Source organism: Mustela lutreola, chromosome 6 (genome assembly GCF_030435805.1).
Source record: "Mustela lutreola isolate mMusLut2 chromosome 6, mMusLut2.pri, whole genome shotgun sequence".
In the NCBI taxonomy this organism is placed as follows: domain Eukaryota; kingdom Metazoa; phylum Chordata; class Mammalia; order Carnivora; family Mustelidae; genus Mustela; species Mustela lutreola.
In genome coordinates this window covers 146653893-146675179 of record NC_081295.1, presented here as the reverse complement: position 1 = coordinate 146675179, position 21287 = coordinate 146653893, and the positions used below count along the sequence as shown (strand labels likewise).

Genomic DNA, 21287 nt, shown 5'->3' with positions numbered 1-21287 from the left:
CCCAGCTCTGTGTAGTGCCTTGAAGGACATAAATGCCCCCCGCCCCATGGCACAGAAAGGCCTAGAACAAATACCTACACATCCCCTCGGAGCAGAAACTCAATGGAAGAACTCACTCAAACTGAAACCCAAAAAATGCATTCCAAGCCAACGTGTCACAAATTCAGACAACACATTGTGGTTGGCATTCTGGAACCCCCTGGTTACACCATAAGCCATGAGATAGCTTTGGAAGAGCTCACCTTGTAATCAGGGCAAAATTTAAGTGCAAGAGGCAAGCAAAACTCCAGATTTACTGAGGTAACAGGTAAAAACTTCCTAGGGAGTTTTGGGGGAAATTACTCTTCAAGCAAGGTTTGCAGATATCAAACCCAAGTTTCTGTTACCCACAAATCGATGCATCAACCTTTAAATGACTCCGAAGGTACACCAAACCATGAACAATCACCTCAGAAAACAAAACCACTGTCCTAAATGATACTTATATTTTCTCAAGTGCAAGGTGGGGGGGGGGGGGGGCGGGGGGGTGAAGAGGACATGTTAATCCAGTCTCTTCATTTTAGAGACATGGTTTCTGAATGGGTCCTAAGAGCTGTTTCTAACCCCCTTTCTCAAGGGGTTTTCACCAACAGGAAGAAATCATTTCTGACTAAAAAAATTCTATTGCTCAGTGGGTTGGGCCGCTGCCTTCGGCTCAGGTCGCGATCTCGGGATCCTGGGATCGAGTCCCGCATCAGGCTCTCTGCTCAGCAGGGAGCCTGCTTCCTCCTCTCTCTCTCTCTCTCTCTGCCTGCCTCTCTGCCTACTTGTGATCTCTCTCTCTCTCTGTCAAATAAATAAATAAATATAAAGAAATTTAAAAATTCTATTGCTTAAAAGAAAAAAATTTTTTTTCTGTTGCTAAGTTGATACAATGAAGTTAAAAATTCTGCAGCAATATTCCACTTTTAATCATAAGTACCTGGCAGCAAAAGGACGCATGAAATCACGACTAGTTAACACAGGGACTCATTCTGCGCCAGACCTACACTCATCTAAACCCTGCATCAAAGGGACTGCCGTGACTCCCTTTCCACTCGGGAGGAAGCAGAGGCACGCACGGGATAAATGACTTGCCCACAGTCCTTCCACTAGCGTCACAGGTAAGCTTCAAACCCAAGGCCTCTGGCTCAAGCGATCCTTTCACTGCATCACGCTGCTTCAAAGGTCTGCTAAAGCTCAGCTCTTGAAAGAGACTGAGGACATTCCAAAGCCACAGAGAGAGAGAGAGAGGAGGATAATCTTGACAGTGACAGGATTTCAGTGATACCACTACTGCTAATGTCAAAAATGGTCCAAAATACCCTCTTTAAAAAATATATTTTTAAAAAAATATAAAATATATTTTTAAAAATATTTTAAATATATTTTTAAATATATTTTAAATATATTTATTTATATACATTAATATATATAAATATATCTATATTTATTTATATATTATATTTATTTATGTATATAAAATTATATATAATTTTAAATATATATATATATTTTTTTTTTTTTAAGATTTTATTTATTTGTCAGAGAGAGAGAGGGAGAGAGAGCGAGCACAGGCAGACAGAATGGCAGGCAGAGGCAGAGGGAGACTCGATCGAGACCCGACGTGGGACTCGATCCCAGGACTCTGGGATCATGACCCGAGCCGAAGGCAGCTGCTTAACCAACTGAGCCACCCAGGCGTCCCTAAATATATTTTTATATGTATAAAAATATAAAAAATTATATATATATGAATGAACTTTTTTTTTTAAAAAGATTTATTTATTTCAGAGGGAGCACGCACGAGCACATGTGCAGGGCAGGCAGGGGCAGACGGAGAGGAAGACAGAGCCAACTCCACGCTGAGCACGGAGCCCAATGTGGGGCTCAAACTCACGACCCTGAGGTCATGACCTGAGCCAAAAATCAAGAGTCAAGCACTTAACATAGCATGCCACCCAGGTGCCCCAAAATGTCCCCGGTTTTAAGCAGTCTGAAGCACAGAAAGTACTACCAACCTTGGAAAACCTTAAAATGGTTAAAAAGGCAACCTTTGTTATAAAATATTCCTAAATCAACAGCAGAATCTGTATTTTGTCTATCTTTTCAAGAAAGACACTTGCTTTTTAGAACCAAAACATGTACAGATACCCCCCCCCCCGACCCCAGCCCCTTAGCTGTACCTGAGAGGTACTGGTTGAAAAAGTATTTAACCAAATGACATTTATAGAATGGAACCAAAAGAAAGCAGGACCCATGTGAACTACCTATGCTCTAATCCTGGCTCCAGATTATGTCCTCAGCCTCAGGAAAACCAACTGAACAAAGAAGATTAATTTAAAAGCATCACTTCCTTCTTTCATGGATTTGGGAACCACCAAAAAAAAAAAAAAAAAAAATCATTAAAAAAAATTTGTATTTCAACAGTCAGTCATAATAAATAGCAGGTACTAAAGAGATGGCCAGGACACTGGGCCCAGGGGACACATAACCACATGACTTGCTTTTTTTTTTTTTTTTTGAAGATTTTATTTATTTATCTAGAGTGTGTGAACCTGGGGAGGGGCAGAAAGACAATCTCAAGCAGACTCCAAACTGACCTAGGAGCCCAACACGGGGCTCAGCTCACAACCCTGACATCATGACCTAAGCTGAAACCCAGAGTTAGGCGCTTAACTGACTGAGCCACCCGGGGGGGGGGGGGGGGGGGCGGGGGGCGGCGCCAGGACTTGCTTCTTTAAAGCACTTTCCTAATTCCAGTTAAAATCTTGGACTGAAAACTCCAATCAGACCTGAATTAAGCACTGAGCACACACACCCCCTCCTTTCTACAAATAACTCAGGACGACCACACCTGATGGGGAACCGCAGGCTACCTCCCCCATTTGACCACACCCCCTAATTTTGAAGGTAGACGAACCGCACCCTAGACACGCGGCAGCTCCAAGCACTGGTGGTGCTGGTCAGAACCCGACTCCACTCCTCCCTCTGGAGTTGACGACCCCCTCCGCGCCCCATGCTGACAATCACAGCTGTCTGAAACTGTAATTCTTCTAGATGAGGCACCAACTCCCACCTTGGTTCTCACCACCCTGGGCCAAAGCCAGCTGTTCTCACTGGGGGGAGAAGTAAGACCTCACTTTGCAAGCCGCCCACACTGATGCTGAACAAAATTCCCAGAGACCAACATGGCTTCTGATGCTCTGTAGTCCTACAGTCTGCGTGGTAAAGAAGCTGACGTTTGTCCCGTCTTTCTGACAGAATCCCTGTATGTCAGTACAATGATAATTCTCAGACAAGCTCCACACTCCTCCTGTTTCTTGTGAAACTCTCACAGGAGCAGCCAGGACCAAACTGGGCCAGGTATCCAGGTATGGTGTGAGGGGTTGGGTTGGGTTGGGTTTGGTTTTGGGGGTTTTGGGGGGATTTTTGTTTTGTTTTTGGGGTTTTTTTTTTTTTCACTTTACTGATAATTCTCCAGAAACCAAGAATCGCAAAAGACTAATAATAACTCATGAATTTTTACTACAGTCCCACTTCATAGGCCCCAAAACAGTTCTTTCAAGATCTACCTTCTGGTTTCTGTGTCCCGATTCCCTCCGCCACTTTGCAAATTCAAGCTCCCTCTTCCCTGCCCCTCCAAGAGACCTCCAAGTGCATTTCCAGGGTCAACACACAAGTACCGAACGATACAGGAACTTAGACTACTGCAGGCTTTTTACCGACCTCCCAGCACCATGTACCAATCGAAGCCATGCCCGTGACAGATCACAATGTGAACTATGTGAAATGTGAACTAAGGCATATTTCAAAGTTTTCTTTACTCAACACCACTCAGGAAGCATGAAGTGCCAGGCACTGTTCCAGGGGCTTGAGGTAAATCTGTGAGCAGGAACGCAGAGATTCCTGCCCTCAAGAGTTTATATTCAGCAGAGAAAACCAAAAACGAGTGAGGAACAAATAAGGTATCAGAGAGGAAATGGTAAATGGCTAGAAACAGAAGAGCAATGGGGTAGGTTACCCTACAGGAGTGAAACACAGGTGGGGCCCCCTCGAGCCACAGTGGGCCCTCTGGGCAGACCCGCACTGGAATTCCAGGCCAACCTCACCACTCAACTGCCTGAGTTAACTTCACTAGGCTCCTGGACCGCTGGAAGCCTCACAGGTATCCTCACCTGGGATCCAGAATCAGAGGGACAGACCTTGGGCAGCAAGACAGAAGATTCTTCCCAAACAAGATAAGGATGAGAAAAACAAAAGGGGTGCCTGGAGCCAAGAGGACATTTCAGTTCCCTAAGGGAGATCGCCAAAGGTGATTACCAACACCCACCCTATAAGGTCCAGGGAAAGATTTAATTGACAATGACAAATATACTTAAGGTACTTCATTTCTTAAAAGTCCAACTGGGAGGCACCTGGGTGGCTCAGTAGGTTTAGCCTCTGCCTTCAGCTCAGGTCATCATCCCAGGGTCCTGGGATTGAGCCCCACATGGGGCTCCCTGCTAAGTGGGGAGTCTGCTTCTCCCTCTGCCTCCACTGTTCCCCACCCCTCCCCCGGCTAGGGCATGCAGAAGCACACGCTCTGTCAAATAAAGTGGAAATACATGTGGAAAGAAACTGTCTAATAACCTGTTCTTAAACAAGTTCATCTATCTATCTATCTATCTATCAATCAATCAACCAGGGAATGCTGCCACCAAGTCTGGTTTCAGACTGGCTGTTCTTCCCCAGATTCGCAAGCCAAAAAAAATTCGTGCCCCTGAGAAAAAACAAAAAACAAACAAACAAAAAAAACATCATCGCTGGAGTTTAAGGGAGACCCCACGATTTAAACAGCTCTGGCTCTCCACTCTGGGCTTGCACACACACTCTTGCTAAAGCGCCCAGTGCAGGCTTTGGTGTGACCAGCAACGCGGGTCACCGCAGGGCTGAGCAGATTAATCAGAAGCAGCTCTCTCTCTTCAAGATGTGGGGTCACCAGTGAAGAGGTCCAAAGACCAGGTCTGTGCTGTGAGAAGTGTGTCCCAGTCGCTAGGGTTTGGACAGAGCCTCCTGGGGCAGGAAGAGGTGGCACACGGGGACTCCCAGTCCAGGCCGTGCCCCCCACCCCAACCCGTCCCTGACAAGACATTGGCTCTCCACACAGCACTTTCTCCACATAAGAAAAAATGTGTCCTTACAGCGTATGTGCACTAAGAAAGCACAAAGATCCAACGGAACGGGACTTTCTCATCCATTAAAGCTGCATTAGCAGAGATGATCAATTTTCCTGTTCCTGAAGGCCCTGCCGTCTCTAGGACATTTGGCATTAACCCTTTTCCAAAAATCTAAGTTTCAAAACAAGCAACGCGATCAGACAAAAAGCTCACCTATATTGTGCAAAGGGAGCCTGGCAGCCTGGTGTAAGGGGAAAGACGCTGACCCAGAGTCAGAACGCCAGCATTTAGATCCAGTCGATAGTACAGAACAAGGCTTTTTTTTTTTTTTTTTTTTTTTTTAAACCCTCATCTGGAAGGGGGAAGGCAGCCTGATCTCTCTCCAGTCATTTGGCAAAAGTTTCAGTTTGTGTGAAAGATACAACAGGGTGCTTCAAGCGCCCAGTTGAGGAACAGACTCTAGAAAATAATGCAAGGACCCTGCCATTCCTGAAGCCTAGAGAGAAAGACCAAAAGCACAGAAAACCAAAGAAAGGCAAAGACAGACAGAAAAGCCCAGAAAGACAGAAAGAAAAGGAAAGCTTATTCAGCGATAAAAGGAAAGAATAAACTTCTGGTACACCCAGCATGGGTGAGTCTCAAAAAGGCATTGAAGGGAAGGAATTCGACACTGGAGTGTTTCCATTTATAAGAAATTTTACAGTAATTGCTAGAAATCAGGTCAGCGTTGGCCTGGGGCTGGGGGAGGGGGAAACTAGCTGCAGAGGGGAATAAGGGAACTTTCTGAGGTGACAGAAATGCTGCATCTGGACATATGCGTGGCTTAGTCGGTTAAGCATCTGCCTTCAGCTCAGGTCATGATCGCAGGGTCCAGGGATGGAGTCCCTGCTTGGTGGGGAGCCTGCGTCTCCCTCTGCCTGCCACTCTCCCTGCCTGTGCACGCATTGTCTGGTAAATAAATAAATAAATCTTTTTAAAAAAAAAAAAAAATAAGAGTTGCATCATCTTGATGGGATCGTTAATACCCAGGTGTATGCAGTTGTCAAAATTTATCCAACTGTACACTTGAAAAGGGTTGTGCTGTACACTGTACGTCGATAAATTTGACTTCTTAAAAAAAATCCTGAACAGATTTACAATTGTTTAAAAACAAAAGAGGGATGGGAAGGAAGAATTGAGTTGTGACAACTCCTTAGGTTAAACTGATTTTTCTGGAAAGTAGCCACCCAAATTAAATACAAGTCAAAGCCAAAAGCCACACCTTTGGTGATACACTTGATGGACCTGGTCCAATTGTGGAAAATTCCTCCAAGCTCCATGCTGTTAAAAGACTTATTAAACAAATATTTATAATACAAACCCTTTCACGACTTGAGATATTTAAAGGAAAAGTAGATTTTATCTTTAAAAAAAAAAAAAGGAAAAGGCAAGAGAAAACTAGAAAGTCACTTCTCTACAAAATGAATCAGCGTACCATGTGTGGTTTGTGTGAAGAGATTTGTTTCTGTGTTGTGCAGAAAAGCAAATCCAATACTAATCTGCGGGGAGAAAAAGATGTGCTCACAAGTACTCATACTTTTTCAAACCCAGAAATTCACACTCCCACGTCTACAGGAGGCTCCCCACACTCAGGCTTCGTACTAGGTGGAAGGAAGCAGGCAATCAGCACTCCTGGGGTGGTTACTGGATTTGGGGTGGGGAGGATATGGATCTATTGCCCCAGTCTCTCAGCTTCTAGAAGGGGGACATGCCCAGAGACCAAACAAAGAATGCTGATTTTCAACGTTGAAATCTCATCTCATGGAAGACACTGGTCAGAAGTCCGAGGCCCATTCCCTTTTAGTACCCGCAGAAACTTCCATGCATAGGTGAGGGTATCCCCGTGTCCCCAGAACTGCCTGGCATGAAACTGCAGACAGCACAGGCCAGAAACAGGAGCAGGGTCACGGGACACAGTGAAAACCTCGTGCCACCTTGAGTATCCCTGTGCTAGAATTCAGGGCCATGTTCCACTCAGCCTGTGTTTTGCTATGTAAATCATGTTTCAGTTTTGGTTGGGGTAATATGAGAGAAAGAGGCTTATTAATGCTATCTACAAATGGTAAGTTCAACAGACAGGTTTTTTCCGCTGTGACTAGTCATTTGTAAAGAATACTGATTTTCTTAATTTTATTCTGCAAAGCGGCTACGGCAGGAAGCGTCACTTTTATGCTGTTCTGCAGGGTAATGATAAAAACTAATATTCATGTATTTTTACATAAATCACATGCTTGTTTTGCTCTAACCAGTAGTAGGAGGCAAAGGCACTTAAGCAGCACTTCTAGAAATTAAATTAGTTATCTGGTGTTCATCTGTTTCACCAGAGACGCCCAGCCCAGCCAGCAAGCCAGTCTGGGAAAACCTCCCTTGCCTCAACCCACAGCTGGATTAGCTGCTTCTCCTTAAGAAGACTCGGCACACCCTCTGGGTCCCCACTGCTTCCCTGACTCTTCTTCTGAAGAGGAAGATTCTAGATATTTTTAAACTGCATTGAAATAATACATGTTTCCTGCAGAAAATAGAGCTAAGCGCTTTATCTCGAGTACCCCTCCTTCTTCTCCAAGTCCTGCCTACTCTCTCCCATCTCAGAACCCTCCAGTGTCCTTAGAAACACACACCGCTCTCCACCACCCTCTTCACCTGGGCAACTGCCCCCCCCCAGTCCCTCTATACCCTGACATCCAGAAAGCCTTCTTTCAGCCCTTCCTGTGTACGTGCTGTTTCTCCCAAGTGTGCCAAAGAGTGCCCACCACGCTTGCACACCCTTACACACCGTCCTCCGTCCCTGTGTAATAACGTAAGAGCCACCCAATGGGTGCCCAACACTCAGTGTGGGCCCAGCTTAAGGCCGGAGATCAATAAATATTACTCAGATAAACCAACAAAAATAAAACTGCATGTGTTTTGACCACACCTATATACAAACACTGCTGATCTGGGCGTATAACCTTTTTACACTAGGTTTCCTAAACAAATAGTCAACTGAAATGATTTTAACCTGTAGGTACTGTTTTCTCACTCGTTCCAGGACATGAGGTCATTCAATATCGTTGCTACCGTATCATTTTAATGATTGCATGGAACAGATGTTCCCTAATTTAACCAATCCCCTACTGGTTACCATTTCAGTGTGATACAACAGTGAAATAGACTTGATACATATCCCTATGGCCAAATCTAATAAACTCTAGAAGCAGAGGAGCCAAATCAAAAGGCATGCAAAATGTGTTAGCCCTAACATACAGAGAGCTTGAAACATGGGTTACAAGTTTTCGAGGATCCTAACACGGTATCCACAACCAGAAAAACGGAGGCCCCTGAAAACTTCCCTTGAAAAATGGCTGAGGCAACACAGGGTTGTTGAGCCCAGAGAAGATGAACCATGAGCCTGGTGGATGGGAGATACTGTTTGGTTCCATCAGAGGACAGAACCGGAACCAGCTGAAACAGCCGGAACAAGGGACTCCATCAAATTCGAAAGAATGGAATTTTCCCCAAGAGCTTTCCAATGTGGACTCTGCGGTTGCGGTTAGTCTTCAAGGCCCCGGGCAGCTGGAATCTCCATGAGGGAAGAGACATGGGGCCAGCGTCACCAGGAGGTCGTCAGTCACCCAAAAAGGTCACTCGTGTTCGGCTACTACTCGTTTAACCTTCCAGAGGGCCACCCACGGCATTCTTCAGGTGAAACTGGAAAACAGCCACAGTGAAACTTTCCTACGTGAACTGAAGCCCTATCAGAGCTCACGGCCTGTTGACCGCACGCAGACCGCAGCCAAGCACAGAGTCAAGGTGGACCAATAGCCGGCTCTGTCGCTGACAGCCCGGTACCATATTTTCAATGGTAGATCTCATGTCTCCTCAAAATGGCGAGGGTCTGACTTCACTCACCGCTTACAGCCCTCACGGTAACATGTAATAATAAATGACTCTCCTGATAACATTTGCAACTGCCCAATCTCCCTCTTGTTGTGTGTGTGTGTTTTTTTTTTAAGAAAGGAAGGCATTCAACAGATCAACTGTCGCTATTTAACCACAAAGTGGAGAGCAAGGGGATAGGACTATCTCTTCCTCAATTTTTACCAACGTTCATATGTAAATGAAGTTAAGTCTCTGAAAGATGCCTTTTCTTTCTTTTTTTTTTTTTTTTAAGATTTTATTTATTTATTTGACAGAGATCACAAGTAGGCAGAGAGGCAGGCAGAGAGAGAGGGAAGCAGGCTCCCCACCATGCAAAGAGCCCAATGCGGGGCTCCATCCCAGGACCCCAGGATCATGACCTGAGCTGAAGGCAGAGGCTTTAACCCACTGAGCCACCCAGGTGCCCCACCTTTTCTTTTTTTTACAATTTTATTTATTTCTTTGTGAGAGAGGGAGGGACAGCACAAGCCGGGGAGCAGCAGGCAGAGGGAGCCGCAGAGCCCGCTGTGGGGTTCAATTCCAAGATCCTGAGATCATGACCTGAACTGACTCAGGGGACCCCCCCCCTCCCCACCTTTGTTTTTTTAACAAGAAAAATAAAAGAAGGAGCAAAAACACCAGTGTATTTCCACTTCTCTGGAAGTCTAGTTTCTCAGGACAGGCAGGGAATAAAACGAAATGGCGAACAGTGCCAACGTCAAGTCCTCGGTGGCTCTCAGTAAGATTTCGGAGCCAGACAGCCCGCGAGCTGGGGTCTGACATGTGGCTAACGGTACCTGCTGACACGGCTGGTGTGAGGATCAAGTGAGTTAATACATGCAAAACGCCTAAGACAACTGTCCCGCGTGCAGCCAGTGCCACGGAACTGTCAGACGCATTCTCACCCTCGTTGTCATTTCCATGTGGACAAAGAGGCATGAGGACCATGAGAATAATGAAGGACCGCGCGTAAGCAGGAAGGGCTGCTGGGGAAGAGGTTTTTTGTTTTTGTTTTTAAGTTCGAGCACTGTGGCCGCCTGGGTGGCCCAGTGGGTTCGACTCGGGTCCTGATCTCGGGGTGGTGATTCTGAGCCCCAGGTTGGGCTCCACACTGGGAAATAAATGAAATAATTAATAAATTCAAGATACAAGCAGAATCGCCATCCAACAGTCCACCTTCTAAAATTTCGTTTAGTGGAACACAGGGAGATTAAGGGTGGCGCAGTCGGCGAGGCCTTCGGCTCCTGACTCCGACTCCGGCCAGGGACTCAAAGGTTTGTGAGATGGAGCCCCAGGCAGTGGGGGGGGGGGGCCCTCTCTATGCTCAGTGCAGAGTCTCCTTGAGGTTCTCTCTCCCTCGGCCTCTCCCCTCCCCTGACCCCACCCCACACTCCCTCTCTCTAAAATAAATGAATCTTTTTAAAAATAAATAAACAAACGCAGAACGCCATGTCATTGTAGGAAGGAGGTTTTCTAAGATGGTAGTTGTGGTTCTTAAGCCAGCACAAAGGAGTTAAATCAAACTCACCAGGATGCTAAAGTAAAAAGAGAGAAAAGATTAAGAGGACTAAAAGCTGCTAAGGGACATTCTGGGGAACAAAACCGAATTATCTGCACCAATCCAAAAGACTGGAAAAATTCAATGAGAAAGTGATGTCACTCCCGTGCTGGGGCAGGAGCATTAGAATGGAGACTCAGGTCTGAATGAGAAAAACCCACTCTAGTGGGGTTTCTGGTTGAGCATGTGCTTGTTTTAGCTGTCACTGACGGGGCTCCAAAGAAAATAATTAAGTTTAAAGCTACACTGGCTAGGAGTCTGGATTTCTTGGACCTGATGAATTATGCACTATAATGAACTCTGCAAATTAACTGAAACCAGACTCTGCTATCCTAACAAATTTGGGCAATGAATATGTATTTCGCATTGGCTACTCATAAGATGTCTGAAATCAATCACATAATTAAACGGAGAAACTAAAATACAGAAATATACAAAATTCACCCCCCCCACACACATACACAAACAAAAGCGTTCTTGATTTATGGAAGAGCGTCATCAGAAAAGGCAAAACCATCCAGAGTAACATCCCCAGCCTCAAATACTACATAATGAAATTCAAACATGACCCAGTCAAATTTCCTGGTGGGTGAGATGCAGGTCCTTTTCAGAAGTCACAAGCGTCCCTCTCCTTTTCCCCACAACAGAGCTCCAAGGAATTTTAAAGCTTGAATGTAAATGTTAATTGCAATCTACTAAAAACAGAACAAAGGAAAGAGAGATTTAAACGTTACAGTATGAGGATGCAGACAGGAGAAGCTGTCAGTCTTGCCCCATCTCCCATTTGTTCTCTGTTCCACTCCCCCTCATGCTTTTCTCCCTACTTGCACCCTGTTCTGCCCTCCTCTGAGAAAGCATTTCCCACACCTGTTCAGACGTCCAAACAATTCCAAACTCAACTAAGCTGCTGAAAACAGCTTCTGGGGAGGAGCTGGTAAGATTTTCTCAACCTGGGCGCTGGTTGAACAACAGGTATGTTCCGTTTCTGAAACCTCAATGTGCATCGGGATCCGTGAACATGTCTCATGTGTGCTACTTCCGTAGAAAGTTTAAAGACTTCTGGGGGCACCCAGAGGGCTCAGTGGATGGAACGTCTGACTCCTGACCTGGGGTTGGGGGTTCAAGCCCCACAATGGGTACAGAGACTACTTTGGGGGGGGGGGGGGGGTACCTATTTGAGAGAGACAGAGAGATAGCATGAACAAGCAGGGGAAGGGGCAAAGGGAGAGAGAGACAAGCAGACTCCCTGCTGAGCACAGGGCTCAATCGATCCCAGGAACCTGATCATGACCAGATCCAAAGTCAGACACGTAACTGACTGAGCCCCCCTGGCATTCTGGGTGCAGAGAATACTTAAAAAATAAAATCCAAGGGGCACCTGAGTGGCTCAATCAGTTAAGGTTAAGAGTCTGCCTTCAGCTCAGATCCTGACCTCAGGGTCCTGGGATGGAGCCCCGTGTTGGGCCCCCTGCTCAGCGGGGAGTCTGCTCCCCCCCCACTCCTTCTCTCTCCTTTCTCCCTCTCTCACAAATAACTAAGTAAAATCCTTAAAAAAAAAAAATAAAAAGAAGATGACGAAGACCCGTAAACTGGGTAATTCTCCGCATTTTAAAAACCGTGGCTAAGAACACAGTCGTGAATGCTAGTAAATTCTTTCCTTAAAGAAGCTGGAAATAACACACATATGTGCATAACGTGATGGGCAGAGCACAAATACCCCTGAGATGGGGAGACCCCTTGTTCAACACTCAGACGCCGTCCCAGGAATTCCTAACTGCACCTGAGCTGGTGAGCTCATCTCTCACACTCAGAATGTTAGTTACTGGGGAGTTACCCAAAAGGGACCAGAAAGACACCAAGGCCAAAATGAGACCCCTTGAACTTTGTTTTTTTCTCGGTCAACAAGGACATCTGCTCTGGGTCACTGACCACAGGGATTAAATAAACTGCTTTACTCACACGTACAAACCCGATTCTAGCTTGAAGCTCCACTCACTGAAGATGGAAATAACAAGAGAAACACCACCAGAGAATGAAACCAATTTTAACTCGAAGCTGGACTATGTTCCAGGAAGAGACAACAGTGCATCAGAATGGCAGGGAACGTGGTGAGAAGATTCTCAGTCCACGAGCTAGGGCATCTAAAGGGGGGGAGAGGAAGGCAGAGAAGGGGGTGCTGCTCGAGATGGCCAGTCTGCATCATCTCCAGTGGACACGCGGAAGGCTAGCCCGGCGCCCCCCCCCCCCTCACCAAGGACAGAAGGCCTTGCTTGCCAACAGCAGCCACAGATTTCCCGGATGGACATCACAGGTAAGACATCCGTCCAACAAGACCCCAGGCTCGTGCTTGCTCCCAGGGTCAACACTCCCATCAGAAGCTGAGAAGACTCAAGGCCCCAAAACAGGTTTCCGAGGTCCTAGCAGAACTGACGAAGGTGAATAAAAGGAAGGAAACAGAGAGTGAGCTGCATGCCCGCCCCCACACCCCCACCCCCAAGTTCACAAACCTGCAAGTAGACTCCTCCTGGCCAGCACGTGCTCTGCACACACACACACAGGGAGTGCGAGCGAAACTCCAAGCCTGTTCAGCCCCTGGCCATCATCTCAGAAAGCAGACACCGAAGAAATCACCGAGGGCGACCGTGGGCTCCCTGGGTGACAGTGGGATTTGCAGCAGAAATCCACAGAGCCCCTGGACCCAAGGAAACGTTCAAGAAATGTTTGCTGATTAACTTTAGGGTGTGATTAAAGGGTTCGAGGGAAAAGGGCCACGGTAAGGTCAAAAGTAAAGCACTGGTCCCCTAGCCACGGGCGTCCGCAAAGGACCACTGGGTTAACGGTCTGGCTGGTCTGGCAGGTACAGGGGGGATGCACCCGCACGAGCTGGCTTCTTCTCTGTGTCTGCGACTTGACTGACTGGAAGAGGCTGCCAAGAGAGACTCTGAATCCTCCTGCTTTAGAGTTCTCTGAGAAAATGAATTAATTATCACTTCTCCAGGAGGTTACCAGAAAGTGCTGGTTAATCTACCCAAATTATAGTGGGGAAGCAGTAAACCATGTCCACTCTCTACCACCCACTCCAGGACGGAGGATGGAGGAGGTGGGGGGGCTGAAAAGGCAGGGACATCAGAGGTTAGGAAGCTCGAGGCAGACTCGGTCACAGGGCACCATAGCTGAATGGGGGGGCAGGGGGTTGCCAATAATCACTGCCACCTGCGCTTACCCCTAGGAATGTCTACGAGCTCTTGGTATTTACTAGCTCCTCTAATCACCTCCACCACAACCAACAGGGAAGATACCCCCCTGATAATCTCAGTTAAAGAAACTGAGGCCCAGAACGTGTAAGCAACTTGCCCAAAGTCACATAGCTTCAACAAATGGCAAAGTTAGGATGTGAACCCCACTGCTCTTAGCCATAAAATATGCCATGGATCGAGTTCTGCATTCAAAATGACCTATTTCTAAACCTACAGCCAGGATGCATCCAACAAGGAACTAAGAAGAAGGCACCAACCACTACCAATTACAAACACAGTAACTTCTGTACCCAAAGTATCACTGAAAATTGAAAACTTAACATCTCTTCAACTGCTGCCCTGTTCAACCAACTTTCCTTCTGTAATGGTGACTGGACTTGGGGTTTTTCTGGGGGACAGGATGTTGAAGCTGGTGTTAAAACCATTACCAAATGATTTTACTCATAATGATTTAAATAATTACCAAAAGGGCAACTCTTCTCACATTAGTGTCTGACACGAATGGGCAGTGAGGGCAGACAAGCATTTTAAATGGTGTTCCCAATAAATTAATAAAAAGGAAATAGAACTGCTGAGCTCTGGGAGATCAAGCCCTGAGGATAATAAAGTCTCCTAAAAGGGCACCTGGATGGCTCAGTCAGCTAAGCATCTGCCTTCCACTCAGGTCATGATCTCAGGGTCATGGGATCGAGACCCACATAAGGCTTCCTGCTCAGCAGAGAGCCTCTGCCTGTTGCTCTGTCTTGCTCTGTTTACTTGTTCTCTCTCTGTATCTCCCTGTCACTTAAATAAATAAAATCTTTTTAAAAAAAAAAAAAAAAGCCTCCTAAAAAGGAAAGGCCCAGAGCAGCAGGTGCAAGTAAACTTAGAGATGGGCTGATGGGCCACACTCCTGCACCACGCACCCACCTCCCTCCCGCTCAGGACCAGCCAGTTTGAAATGCATCCTCAGGGTAACAACTGAACCTCCACAGGCATTCCCACAAGATCCCTGGGGGACTCAGAAGTGCTGCCTGATGAGATGCATGCCTTCAGACAGGAAGCAAGTGAAGGCAGGGAGGTCAAGGAACCAGCTGCTATACGGCTGTCCACAGGAGCCCCAAACTTCTGTAACTTTACGACCACACATGAGAATTGCCATTTTATTCTAATTCCTGCCATCAAGCACGAACATAGAGGAAATTTACTGAAAATCCTTTGCAGTTCATATCGGTTACCAATTTTAAAAACGAACCACCAGAAATCCCGTGACCACAATAAATGTATTATTAAATGAGGCTGTCTGTTCTTCTTTGTGTTAAAATGGTCTCCCCTGAGCAGTGGGCAGAAGCCATTTTAGATAGAGGAGAAATCCCCAGCTATGAAAGTGCATCATTGTAAAATCAATGAAGCTAGCGACATAAGAAAATTTGGAAAAAGAATGTAAAAAAACTTCAGTACATTTAATCAATATGAAATATGAACATAAACCATCCTGAATATCATCAAAGCAAAAACAGAACTTCCTACTTTAGGTTTTTAGCTACTAAAGCTACACTGAGTGGATTTCTTCAGCATTCCTGAATTAACACATTTCTAATAATTGTAAAATGAAGGTTTGGAGTGTCATAAATCATTATTAGCTTTCACACAGAAAGATCAGAAGGGATCACCTTCCCCTCCTATGTAAGGAGTTACAAACCAATATCCCCCTGTCAGAGATATACTTTTCCATATTACCAGTGACCCCACAAAACACAGCAACTTATAATTCAACCCAAACAATCTACGTTAATCACAATTTTTAGTACTCCAGAAACACAAGGAGCTCTCATTAGAATCTAAGTCATTAAACCAGACATTTCCTTCACAGCCTAAGAATACAATGTGTCGGGGTATCTGGGTGGCTCAGCAGGTTAAAGCCTCTGCCTTCGGCTCAGGTCATGATCCCGGGGTCCAGGGATCCAGCCCTGCATCGGGCTCTCTGCTCAGCAGGGAGCCTGCTCCCTCCTCTCTCTCTGCCTGCCCCTCTGCCTACCTGTGATCTCTGTCAAATAAATAAATAAAATCTTAAAAAAAAAAAAAAACACACAATGTGTCCCTCAACACACCAAGAGAGCACCTTCATTTCCTGATGTAAATATCATGCTCAAGGCCCCAAGCAAGTTTCCGTTATGATTCAAATATATACAGGACAACGACAGTTCTGCCTTTGTGCTTCCCAAACCATGATGGCAATGAGCACCGAATCGTCCCACACAAACTTCTCTTAAGGACTTAACGGGCTGCAGAGTTCATTCTGTAAAGGAAAAGAAAATGTGGGGTGCCTGATAGCTCAGTGGGTTGACATCTGACTCTTGGTTTTGGCTCAGGTCATTATCTCAGGGTTGTGGGGTTGGGCTTTGCGCGGAGTGGGGAATCTGCTTCAGATTCTCTCTCCCCCTCTCCCTCTGCCCTCCCTACCCAAGAGCGGGCACTTTCTCTCTCTTTCTCTCTCGTCCCTCTTAATCTCTTAGAAGAAAACATGGCCAACAATGAAGATGGGGTGTGATTATCCATTAGTGTCATGCAGCCTCCAGAGTCAATAAACAAATGTCACTTTCAGTGATGTAGGTGACACCAAGTGAGAGGCCAGAAAGAAATCAAGACATAAACAAGATGTTCTGTAAACATCCAAGGAGTACACTGATGACTGATTTCAAGCCAAAACGTCTAGAACTCGTGACAGAAAGTGAGAAGCCCATGATTAATATGGTCTCTCTCTTAAATGCCTTCATGTTTTGGTAACCGGCTCACCAGTCTCTGAAAAGGGAAAAATTTTTATGTGAATTTAAAAAAAAAAAAAAAAAAAAAGAAGCTCAAGTTCCAATTTGTAACTCAAGTCACACCCTATCATCTTGTAGCTTTCCTCTTTATGTGGCCCCGCTGTTCCTTTGGAACTTTTAAAGACCTAGGATTTCAGTAATTACAACCATTTCAGATATAGTTACTGAAAACCTAGTTACCTACCCACATACACTGCCTCAAGTGTTTGCCTGTGCATCTTTGGTTTGTAAAGGGACTATGTAGCAAATCTTCTGTACCTGGGGTCTTCTCACCCCAACATATTCTGCTTCCTAGCTACCAGAATCCCCTCTCCGAAGAGCTACCTACTGCTTGCTAACTGATGATCTTCTTGCTAACTGATGATCTTCTTGCTAACTGATGATCTTATCTCTGTTACGGTCTGAAATAAGAATGGAAGCTCTGGGAAACACAGGGGGATAGCCTCCTCCCCTTCTCCACCCCTCTTAAACACACACACACACACACACATACCACCCCCCACCACCACCACCAGCAGCAGTGACAATATGGGCCACTAGCTTGGTCTTTGCAAACAGGCTCCACCATCCAATAATTGGCTCATAAATTTAATTCATAACTTGAAACAGAAAGGGCCCAAAATGAGCGATCTGTAATTTTAAACGTTGTCATTATTCTCCTGGCTGCAAGCGGTTAAAGAAGGCCTTGCGAGCTCATGAATTACGGGGCAGTTTATTACTCTGAATAAGCTCGGAACGAGCACAGTATCTCAGGAAGCCAGAGATGAAGGGAGAGGGGTTGTTGGCAAAGCCCAGAAGCTTCCGTGCAACACAGCTTAAATGTCAATTGTCCAATCCTCGTGGAGTGAGGGCCCCTGCTTCTCCTCGATGCCCATAGAAACACCTTTAAGGTAGGGAAGTTTTACACATGTATTACTGTGCATTTTTTCTTAAAATATATTTCAGATCACCTTTAAGATCATCTTTAAGCAGAGGTTTTGAGATTTTTTCTATTTATTTGACAGAGAGAGCAAGCACAAGCAGGCTCCCCAATGAACAGAGAGCACGATGCAGAGCTTGATCCCAGGACCATAGCAGACACCCAACGACGGAATGAGCCACCCAGGCGCCCCTAAGCAGAGGTTTTTAAATGCTTAGGAGAGGAAAGGTATAGCAAGTCAGAGAATTAGGAAAACCAAAGCCAAGCTTCGTTGCCAAAAGGTTTTCCAACAGATTTCAGTTTATGTACCCTAATTCAGGCCATCCCAACCCCAAATGGAGGGTTAAATACACACACTCTGGAATCAGTGATTTATTCTTCCAAATACTGGACTGATGAGAAAACACGTTTCATGTTCATCTGGAAGTCCAGGGATGGGAGACACCAGAAACTCTGGGTTGTGGGGAGACACTCACAGAGCCTGAGACCTTGCCCTTGGGCAGACATAAGTCCAGGTTTTTAAGGGACATCAGGCAAAGTGAAAATCGAGAGAACAAGGGATCATCCTCAAGGCAGACAAGTCAGACCAACAGAAAAAAAATGATTCAATACGCCCTATCTTATCTCATTCACCCACACCCACGCCCACCCCTTTGAAGTGAGGAAACTGGCAGGGTGCCGCGGTAACTTCCAGCCAAGGGAGGATTGCTCTGGAAACTGCCATGGGGCCATCTGGGTGGCCCCCAAGCAACGGTGCCGAGGAAAGAAAAGGGAACAGAGACAAAGACCACAGGTTCTGGCAGAGCTGGGCAGACTTGCTCCAATTTCCTCTCCCAGGCCTAACGGAGCCGGAAAGCAGGGCTTCATTCCAGCCCCGCCCCTTCTCCTAAGTTTAAATTCCTTACTGGAGAGAGGGGGTAACACCAGCTTTGAGAGCTGATGTTATGAGCTTATGACCTAAAGCACAAGAGGAAACAGCCAAAAGCCCCAACTCAATGGATGTTTTGGTTCCCCCACCCCTTCCCAAAGAAAGGGGTGTTCCCACCAGCGTGCAGACCAGACCCTCTTCCCAGACCCCCACCCAGAGATCAACGCCTTCTCTTCCCTGGGTCAAGCACACCTGAAACGCTGCTGGGGAGAAACTGGAAACATTCGTGACCCTACTAACGCCCTCGATTTTACAAATTAGTTGTCAGGAGAAGAGGCCTGAGTACAACACAGTTCACGCTCTTCACAAGACTCTGGGCTTTCCCAAAGGGGATCCCAGGGAACCTCAGTGGGTATTATTAAAACCGGGGTTCACTGAAGAGCTAAGTTTGAGAAACATCAGGCTAAACAAGTTTCTTCCTCTTAGGCACTGTGATTCTCCAAGAAAGAGTCCAGCACCCACCAACCTGATCTTGCCCCAACACATCATAACGTATTTCTCAGAACACACTTGTGATATACCACACAACCCTGTCTTGTTCAATTTTGATGGTGGTTTGATTTGGGTCTTTATTAAAGGGGAGGGTGTTTTCCTGAGTAATAAATAAATGAATGTTCACTGTAAAAAGTAAACTACACTGAGTGTATCAGGTAAAAATAGGAATTTATTTTCTACAGCTCAGAGAAGCTGAAAAAGGCCATTATCCTAATCCTTTGAGATTTCCACCGTACACATAACAGAAAGTTATTAACAAAAGATAACCAGAGACACTCATGAAATTTCAAGTTCTCACCACAGTAATGAAGCCAGGACCTTCACACAACACTATCACTTCATTATAAATTCCCAGCAAAAACCAGCAGTCACTTTTTAGGGAATATTTTTGTTTTTACTACCAATCAAAGTATGAGAAAATAGACAGGAGTCCTGAAAAAACTATATAACAAAGCAAATAAACAAACTGAAAACAAAATGACTTGACCTACAATTCAAATGTAATTCTGAGTATATTCTGATTACATCAATTTCTGTTGCCATATATGAAAAAGAAGTTGGACGGGGCGCCTGGGTGGCTCAGTGGGTTAAGCCGCTGCCTTCAGCTCAGGTCATGATCTCAGGGTCCTGGGATCGAGTCCCGCATCGGGCTCTCTGCTCAGCAGGGAGCCTGCTTCCCTCTCTCTCTCTCTGCCTGCCTCTCCGACTACTTGTGATTTCTCTCTGTCAAATAAATAAATAAATAAATCTTTAAAAAAAAAAAAAAAAAGAAGTTGGAGACACTACCCATAAAGTATTGGTTACCGAATTTCTGCTAAAGGGGCACTTGCCAGGCTGGCTTAGTCGGTAGAGCATGCGACTCTATGACCTTGGAGTCATGAGTTGGAGCCCCACGTTGGGGATACAGATTACTTTTAAAAAACAGTAACAGGGGCGCCTGGGTGGCTCAGTCGGTTAAGCATCTGACTTCGGCTCAGGTCATGATCTCAGGGTCCTGGGAGGGGAGTCCTGTGCCCAACTCGGTACAGGAGGCCTGGGGACTCCGGGCTCCACACTAGGTGAGGAGTCTGCTTCTACCTCTCCCTCTTCCCCTGCTTCTATTCTCTCAAATAAATAAATTCTTAAATGATATTAGTAGTAATAATAATAATAATAAATAATGACTTTCTGCTACAGCATTCCTGGGGAGAGTTCTATAAGGAACAGGCATTCCACTGTGTGATTTAATAGTCTTAGATCTATTTGGGCACATAGTGTGTGTGGATTACTATAGTATAGTAGAGCAAGATTAATATCCTATGTCCTCAGTCTTGATCTTTCTCTACTTTCTGAATTTTCTCTACTATATATACACCCCTTCCAAAAGGAAAAATACAAACATGTTATGTTCAGAGAGAAAATATAGGGTTCACTAAATAATGTAACGTGTTTTTTTCCCAACTCCCCTGCCCATTCTTGACACCTTAGTGGGGCTACCGCAAGTTTTGTGTGGAAGGAGTTCCAAAAAGACTCAAGGAGGTTAAGACCTGCCACAGCCAAGGGTCCGGAGGCAAGGATGAGAATGAATGGAACTCACCAACCTTGGTGAGTAGGAGCAAATATCTCTAGTAAGACTCGTATGTGGTCTGGGAATGGACATCACCTTTAAAAGCCTAGGCACCTTAATGTAGCAGACACCGGACAGCCAAAAAGAAATAGTTAAAAATGCCGAGTTGAAAGGATACCTATGAAGATGGCTTGGTTTAGGAATTCTGAGACTCGCTGTATCTACCCCAAGGATGGAGCTGCCCGGAGGACATAGACAGGAAGCCACAATATAGACAAAAGCCACCGGTGAGAAGCTATGAATGCTGTGGCATAAACCAAAATGGAAAATGAAATTAAAGACAAAATTTCTGCTGCAGCATCAAAGACCGTAAGATGGTCAAGATATAGAAGGGGCTGGGAAAGTACACGATGAGCCCAGCACCCCTTGCCTGGGCGGAGTAAGGGAGCATGGCCCAAGGAACGAAGGGGACACAGGACAGGGACACAGGGCCCCACTCTTCACCTTGTCAATTAAGCTGAACTATGGCTTTGGAAGAGGACATATGGAAGGGGACATTCTCACGTTTTAGGAAATACACACAGGAGTGTCTGGGGGGGAAGGGGGGTTAAGTCTGCAACTTATCCTCTAACAGATAAGAATTTACTAAAAATGATGGTGGGAAAGG

At 45.7% G+C, this 21287-nt stretch overlaps 1 protein-coding gene across 4 annotated transcripts in view; it reads right to left on the bottom strand.

Annotated features, from left to right (window-relative positions):
* JARID2 (jumonji and AT-rich interaction domain containing 2) overlaps positions 1–21287 on the bottom strand; it is a 257486-nt gene that overhangs the window by 189293 nt on the left and 46906 nt on the right. The gene's annotated exons all lie outside the window — the stretch shown is intronic.